This window comes from Notolepis coatsorum, assembly GCF_963971535.1.
Source record: "Notolepis coatsorum genome assembly, chromosome: 5".
In the NCBI taxonomy this organism is placed as follows: domain Eukaryota; kingdom Metazoa; phylum Chordata; class Actinopteri; order Aulopiformes; family Paralepididae; genus Notolepis; species Notolepis coatsorum.
In genome coordinates, this window is record NC_140169.1 from 114,181,242 (window position 1) to 114,190,415 (window position 9,174).

At 43.0% G+C, this 9,174-nt stretch overlaps 1 protein-coding gene across 1 annotated transcript in view; it reads left to right on the forward strand.

Moving 5' to 3' along the window:
* Nucleotides 1-9,174, forward strand: part of pak5 (p21 protein (Cdc42/Rac)-activated kinase 5) — a gene marked incomplete at both ends in the record, with an annotated part of 134,108 nt that overhangs the window by 91,313 nt on the left and 33,621 nt on the right. The gene's annotated exons all lie outside the window — the stretch shown is intronic.

A 9,174-nucleotide genomic window follows, 5' to 3' on the forward strand; every position in this document is an offset into this window, starting at 1 on the left:
CTCTAGACTGACTGATTGGATGAGATCCAGCCTCTAGACTGACTGATTGGATGAGATCCAGCCTCTAGACCAGACCTGTGCCTTGTATGGCCCCTGGGCAACATCCGGCCCTTTGGCTGACCCTGACCGGCCTGTGTAAGGCTAATTGGAATTTATAAAATAAACATATTTTCTCATTTTACCTCATGCGTGGACTAAAACTGCATTGCTTTTATTATTTATTTAAAAAGAAATGATATACGTACGTGAAATGCGTGTGCAGTTTTCAAGAGACAAGACGTTAGCCCTCAGAAATATCCGCTCATGCTAAATAAAGTCAAAGTAAAAGTCAACTTTATTGTCATTTCCCATAATGTGCAAGAGATACAGAACAATTAAGAAGGGTCGATGCCGAATGCAGAGTTTTCAACAAAACATGGACTACAAAGTATTTATTTACTGAAGTCAGAGGTATAAAGCTGTGTGTTTAGTTTACGGAGAGCAGATCGCCGTGTTTAAGGATTACAATTTTAATCGGCATTACGAGACGAAACGCGAGAAATACAACAACCTGACTGACGCTGAAAGGGCGCGGAAGCTTTGCTAGCTAAGCTGCAAAAGCAACATGGCCTTTTTTTTGTTTTTTTTGTTTGTTTCTGATTTCTCTGATTTTCTCCCCGTCCCAATTAGTCATTGTGCCAATTCCCCCCACCCCCCCCTCCCCTACCTGGCTGCTGTATGCATGTTCTCCTACGAGTCGGTACAAGGGCGTCCCGAGTTGATCGCACGCTTCCTCCGAGACGTGCGCCGACAGCCAGTGACGTCTTTTCACTTGGCAGCGAGGACTCTCATTGGTGAAGTGTAACGCTTGGGAGGGCACGCTATCTCCACCACGTCCTGCCCCGCTGAGCAAGCGCTGAGACCTGACCTGTAGGCGTCGCTGTCCACAACGCCAGATTCCCACCCGCCAGCTTCCCCACCCCCTAATACTGCCAATTGCATTAGTGTGAACGGCCAGCCAAGCTGGTGGCAATGCCGAGAGCTGGGCTCGAACCCGGCATCTCCGCTACGCCACCTGACCGCCAACATGGCCTTTTTTTTACCAAGCTTCACACATCCGTGGATGTGTGAGAATCGAGACCAGCTTTGTGATATCCCACAAAATTGGAGTTCGTCAGAGGGTGCTTGGTGAACTCCGCAGCACTAATGTGCCGCAAGAAAAAAGAAGCATTTGAGAACGTTCCGCTGTCCAGGCGAACCGTGACGAGGACATTGCAGGGAATCTGGAGCTTCAGCAACAAAGTGAAGTGGCTTTTTCTCCTTGGCCTTGGACGAGAGCTGTGATGTCCGTGACGCAGCCCAGTTACTCGTATTTGTCCGTGGGATAAAAAGAAGGACTTCAAGATTACGGAGGATGCGGTCAATGAAAGGGACGACGGCGGGGAGCGATCTGTTCATGGAGGTCAATGCCTGCATTGGACAAGCTGGGACTGAAATGGGACAGACCTGGCAGGTGTCACAATGGACGGTTGTCCAAATCTGACGTGGGCAAAATATCAGACCTTTGAAACGGATGCAAGATAAAAAGTGACTGAAATCGACGCAGAGCCAAAATTGGTATTTTTACATTGTATTGTACATCAGAATGTGTTGTGCAAGTCAGTGCTAAGAATGAACCACGTTATTGATGTTGTAACTAAAATAGTAACCTGCATCAGGGCAACGAGCATTGAGTCACAGACAGTTTGTTGCACTTTTGGAGGAGCACGAGACTGAACATGGTGACATCGGCTACCACACAGCTGTCAGATGGCTCAGCCTGGGCAAGGTGCTGGTGACATCGGCTACCACACAGCTGTCAGATGCCTCAGCCTGGGCAAGGTGCTGGTGACATCGGCTACCACACAGCTGTCAGATGCCTCAGCCTGGGCAAGGTGCTGGTGACATCGGCTACCACACAGCTGTCAGATGGCTCAGCCTGGGCAAGGTGCTGGTGACATCGGCTACCACACAGCTGTCAGATGCCTCAGCCTGGGCAAGGTGCTGGTGACATCGGCTACCACACAGCTGTCAGATGCCTCAGCCTGGGCAAGGTGCTGGTGACATCGGCTACCACACAGCTGTCAGATGCCTCAGCCTGGGCAAGGTGCTGGTGACATCGGCTACCACACAGCTGTCAGATGGCTCAGCCTGGGCAAGGTGCTGGTGACATCGGCTACCACACAGCTGTCAGATGCCTCAGCCTGGGCAAGGTGCTGGTGACATCGGCTACCACACAGCTGTCAGATGCCTCAGCCTGGGCAAGGTGCTGGTGACATCGGCTACCACACAGCTGTCAGATGGCTCAGCCTGGGCAAGGTGCTGGTGACATCGGCTACCACACAGCTGTCAGATGCCTCAGCCTGGGCAAGGTGCTGAAGAGAGTTTGGGACCTGAAAGCAGAGATTCAAAAGAGTCTTGTGAGAAGAAAAGCAAAGACATCCCAGAGCAGGTGGGGACTGGATGGCAGATCTTGCATTTGCTGTTGATGTGACTGCACCGATGAATGAACTGAACACCAAACTGCAAGGCGAGGGCCTTTTTGTTCATGAAATGCACAGCCTAGTGAAGGCTTTCATGAGAAAGTTGCAGTTTCTTTCAATCCAGCTGGAGAGCAACACTCTCACTCACATGCAAGCCCTGAAAGAAGTCACACCATCAGCTGATCACCTCTGCAGGTACTCATCCATGTTAGGAGCACTGCTGGTGAGTTTTCAAGGCGATTTGAAGATTTCAAAACAGTTGAGGATTAAATGCACATGATTTCCTCTCCCTTTACCTGCAGTGTGGATAATGCACCCAGTGATGTTCAGCTGTAGGCTACTGGCAGAGCACTTTAAGTGAGAATCACTGCTGGATTTTTAGTCTTCTCTCAAAGAGTATAACTTTCCAAACACAAGGAGACAATCGGTCTCATTCACCAATGGACTTAAGACAAAAGATCAGACAAAATGTTGTCCTAGCTCCACTTAAGACATTTTCGGGTTGATTTTGGGATTCACCAACGGTCCCTTCTCCTGGATTCGGTCTTAACTAAGAGCAGGATTTAGGAGCGCTGAATAGCAGTCGTAAGTCGGACAGTGTTCTTTTTTTTTGTATTTTATTTTTTTATTATTTTTTAAACATAACATAAAATTAGACACACAAGCATTAATAGTAAACATCCAATGTAAATCACAGGACTATACATTTGAATCAATATAAATGTAGTTTACGAGATATATACCTAATACTTGCTATCTAATACAATACATACATATGCTCTTGCTCGCTCTCCCCCCCCGGACCCCCACTTGGATAATCCATCCATTTTCATTTGTTTCTAACCAGGCACTACAATTCATATGCTAGCCTTTATTCTCTCCACCACTTCTAACCAGATTGCAATGTTGGTTTCACTCACACCTAGAATTCTTGCTGTAGATATCTCTAGATAAATCACATCGAGATAGGTAAGAACCCATACCTTCCGGCACATTTTATCCGGTTGAATCCATCGTGATGCTATCAGCTTTTTAGCAGCTGTGAGACCGGATAAAACTAGTCTCTTTAGCTGTATAGGGGCTGCAAACTGAAAAACATCATTCAACAGCAATACAGAGGGGTGTACAGGTATGTTCAGAAATAAGAATTCTGATAATTGCTGGGTCACTTCTTCCCAGAATATCTTAACCGGTGGGCAATCCCAATACATGTGCATAAATGTACCCTCATCCCCATTTGTACATAAGGAACATAGAGAATCTTGTCTAAGTCCCATTCTGTTCAATCTTATAGGAGTCAGGTATGTCCTATGAATATAATTAAGATTAATTTGTTGATGGTCCGGGTTGCGTGACGCAATTCGAACGTTTGCCCAGACTTCTTGCCAATCAAAATCTATTTCCAAGTCTGGTATATCCCTCCTCCAGACTGAGTCTAGGGGAAGGATTCCATACGAAGACGTTAGTAAGTGATGATAAAAATCAGATACGAAGCCTCTCGATGTCTCTCTTTCATAGAAGAATTTGTGATATCTGTGGTGCTCAATTGGTATCCTTAATGGGACTCCATGACCCTTCAAACATTCCAATAACTGTGCGTAAAAATAATATGTGGAACTGGTGAGGTTAAATTTGTTATGTATATCTTGATAGCTACAAAAACCCTGTTTGTTGAAAACATCTCCCAATGTATGTATGCCCTGCTTTTCCCATTTGGGGTATCTGATAGGTCGTTTTCCAATAAGGAGTGCATTGTTATTGAATAGGGGAGTATGGCTATGCCATTTATGTTGGTTAGAATATTTATTTTGTGTTTCACACCATATCCGAATCACATGTGTAATAAGGGGGCCAAATTTCAATTCGCATTGCTTAATTGATAATATGGTGTATACTATGTCCTGCAGTCTATGTGGTGCTACTATATTTTCTTCTAAGTTTCTCCAGGATACAGATGCTTGGGAGTCAAACCAGGTTGTCAGTGGTCTTAAAGAGTACACTTTAAAATAGTGGTAAAAGTCTGGAAATACTAAACCTCCGTCGGCTTTGTTTCTCTGTGCGTGGATCTTTTTATTCGTGGAGGTTTGTTATTCCAAATAAATGTATATGCGGTGGAGTGTAATTTTTTCCAGTAACCATCAGGAGGGGGTAACGGTAACATTGAGCTAATGAAGTTGATTCTAGGTAAAACATCCATCTTAACTATTGATACTCGGGCCTGTACTGAGTTTTTAAGTTTGGACCACCTGTCAAAGTCGTATTTGATCTTATCTTGGAATTTTGTGTAATTGTACTTCACCGTTTGGCTTATAGTAGGGAATACCTCAACTCCTAAACATCTGAAGTGTTTTACCATTGGTATTTTTTCTGGAAGGAGTATATTCTTTGCATGGGCATTAAGTGGTAGGAAGGCCGACTTTGGCCAATTTATCCTAAATCCTGATAGATTGCCAAAGTCATCAATCAACTTGAGAAGATGAGGCATTGAGGTGGTAGGGTTTTGCATGAACAATATTACGTTGTCCGCATATAAACTAATATGATGTTGTGTGCCCTTAATTGCGATTGGTTCTATGGATTGGGATTGTCTTATATATTGTGCTAAAGGCTCTAATGATAAAGCGAATAGTCCGGGACTAAGAGGGCAACCCTGTCTGGAGGAGCGCGATACCGGAAAGATTTCGGAGGTGATTATACCTGTTGTAATCATGGCCGATGGGTCTTTGTATAATACTTTTATCATATCAATGAATCCTTTTCCTAACCCCATCCTTTCTAGTACTGACCATAAATAAGACCATTCCAACCTATCAAAGGCTTTCATCGCATCCAGGGACAGCATCGCTATAGGTGGGGTGTCATCCTTGCTGGCATCTAGCACATGTAGTAACCGTCTTATATTATCCGTGATCAAGCGGCCTCTTATGAAGCCAGTCTGATCAGGATGAACTAAAGACGTCATATGCTTTTGAAGTCTGATGGCTAATACCTTGGAATAAAGCTTGATATCGGTTCCGAGGAGGCTCAAGGGTCTATAACTACCGCAATCGGTGGGGTCTTTGTCTTTTTTAAGGAGGACTGTTATGAGTGCAATATTGTCGATCTTATGGAAATTCCCCTCCTTGATTGAGTATAAAATCATATTAAGTAATAGGGGTCCAATTACATCCCAGCATGAGAGGTACATTTCTGGTGGGAAAGTCGGACAGTGTTCTTAAGGGCTTTATTTGGGAGGAATCATGGTGATTGTGTTCATGTCAACTATACAGACATCCTTGGAATAAAATAATCATAATAAATATGACAAAATGTGTATGATAAAAAATTAAGTATTACATTTACAGTCATGCCTCAAGAGGCATCGTGATGTCCGATAAAAACACTACACCAACACTGCAAATGACAGTGGATAAATAAATAAGAACTAAAGCTAATCATGTGGATATATTTATAGTGGAATAGAAAATAGTCCATATTTATACTGTCTTGTTTCGCCCTCCTGGCCACCAGTTCAGCGCACACACACACACACGCACGCACACACACACACACACACACACACACACACACACACACACACACACACACACACACACACACACACACACACACACACACACACACACACACACACACACACACACACACACACACACACACACACACACACACACACACACACTGTATATCCTACGTGCGTAATGAATGAACAGTAGGCTTATATTATGAGAATAACTTGTTTCATTAGGAGATAGTAGCAGGGGCGTAACTTAGGGGGGGTCCCCGGGAAAAGTCCCCTGCATGATTTCAGAATGCACTTATTGTCCCCCCCACGTTTTTACCGTCCAAAGATAATACATGCACGCGACCGCGGCGACCGCGCGGCCAGCACTGTGACTCGCTACAGTACTCGTCTTTGCATAATAATAGCGTACATGTAGTACATGTAGTGATTGTTAATTGTACATAATTCACCCACAGAACTATTGTTAGGAACAAGAGTTCCGCCCGAACATTATACCTGGTGGCACTACCTGCCATCACAGGTCAGTCGACTGCAAGCAACGTAGTTGCGAGCGAACGCTTGCAAAAATGTGTTAAAAAAAACAAAACAAACGTCTTTGATAGCTTCTTTGCAACGGGGAAATACCAACTGATGAGCCAGAAGAGGAGCCTACGACCTATAAAGCTTCTTTTAATAAACAGGAGTCATACTTAAAATATGGATTTATCACAACAGGTGACTCTCGCGTGTTGACATGGCAACACGAGGTAATGACGCAACTGTGTTCAAGTCGCAGAAGATAAAGTAGTTGCATTCAACGCGAGTGGACATTTGACATGTTTCAAAGTTGGGATTTTGGAGGATCCGAAACAATGGGCAGGGCTGCATTATGGTGAATTGTGTTTTAATAATAATAATAATAATAATAATAATACATTCGATTTATAATACACCCGCCGAGGTGCTGCAAATCAAATGGCCATCCTACTGATCTGTTCATGTGTTATAATAATAATAATAATAATAATAATACATTTGATTTATAATGCGAGCACCTGCATTAAAATCAAATGACTGATCTGTTCATGTGTTATGCTAGCCCCTTATGTGACTGCGGTTTGCAAGCCTGGGGCTTTTGTGAACGCCCCAGGCTTGCAAACCGCAGTCACGTAAGGGGCTAGTGTTATGCAATGCACCCGAGAGGCACTTTATAATAGAAAAAAGACAGTGCAAACATGTATATGTCGCTTACAGTTTATTATGCCTATGCAGCTCGTTTATTTTGACAGAGTTAAAAAAATTTCACTATCATTATATTAAATTAGCGGACGTGGAGCCGGACAAGCCCTGGCTCCACGATGACCACCTCTTACAAGAGGCGCCACCGCCTGGGAAAATGCGTATTGCACACCTGGTATTAGAAGAAAAAAATATTTGTTAGGTAAGATGTGTATCTAGACTGACGATTCTATGATCAGAAAATAGTGTGTGTGTGATAAATAAATAAATAAATAAATAAATAAATAAATAAATAAATAAATAAATAAATAAATAAATAAATAAATAAATAAATAAATAAATAAATAAATAAATAAATAAATAAATAAATAAATAAATAAATAAATAAATAAATAAATACAGATAAAGTCTTTATTTTTGTCCTTCTGGGTTCTTGTACCATGCCTACTTTCTTATGCTTGTTTTAGAATCCTCTGAATCTCAAGCCCCTGTCACACACACACACACACACACACACACACACACACACACACACACACACGCACGCACGCACGCACGCACACACACACACACACACACACACACACACACACACACACACACACACACACACACACACACACACACACACACACACACACACACACACACACACACTGTATATCCTACGTGCGTAATGAATGAACAGTAGGCTTATATTATGAGAATAACTTGTTTCATTAGGAGATAGTAGCAGGGGCGTAACTTAGGGGGGGTCCCCGGGAAAAGTCCCCTGCATGATTTCAGAATGCACTTATTGTCCCCCCCACGTTTTTACCGTCCAAAGATAATACATGCACGCGACCGCGGCGACCGCGCGGCCAGCACTGTGACTCGCTACAGTACTCGTCTTTGCATAATAATAGCGTACATGTAGTACATGTAGTGATTGTTAATTGTACATAATTCACCCACAGAACTATTGTTAGGAACAAGAGTTCCGCCCGAACATTATACCTTGTGGCACTACCTGCCATCACAGGTCAGTCGACTGCAAGCAACGTAGTTGCGAGCGAACGCTTGCAAAAATGTGTTAAAAAAAAAAAAAAAACGTCTTTGATAGCTTCTTTGCAACGGGGAAATACCAACTGATGAGCCAGAAGAGGAGCCTACGACCTATAAAGCTTCTTTTAATAAACAGGAGTCATACTTAAAATATGGATTTATCACAACAGGTGACTCTCGCGTGTTGACATGGCAACACGAGGTAATGACGCAACTGTGTTCAAGTCGCAGAAGATAAAGTAGTTGCATTCAACGCGAGTGGACATTTGACATGTTTCAAAGTTGGGATTTTGGAGGATCCGAAACAATGGGCAGGGCTGCATTATGGTGAATTGTGTTTTAATAATAATAATAATAATAATAATAATAATAATACATTCGATTTATAATACACCCGCCGAGGTGCTGCAAATCAAATGGCCATCCTACTGATCTGTTCATGTGTTATAATAATAATAATAATAATAATAATACATTTGATTTATAATGCGAGCACCTGCATTAAAATCAAATGACTGATCTGTTCATGTGTTATGCTAGCCCCTTATGTGACTGCGGTTTGCAAGCCTGGGGCTTTTGTGAACGCCCCAGGCTTGCAAACCGCAGTCACGTAAGGGGCTAGTGTTATGCAATGCACCCGAGAGGCACTTTATAATAGAAAAAAGACAGTGCAAACATGTATATGTCGCTTACAGTTTATTATGCCTATGCAGCTCGTTTATTTTGACAGAGTTAAAAAAATTTCACTATCATTATATTAAATTAGCGGACGTGGAGCCGGACAAGCCCTGGCTCCACGATGACCACCTCTTACAAGAGGCGCCACCGCCTGGGAAAATGCGTATTGCACACCTGGTATTAGAAGAAAAAAATATTTGTTAGGTA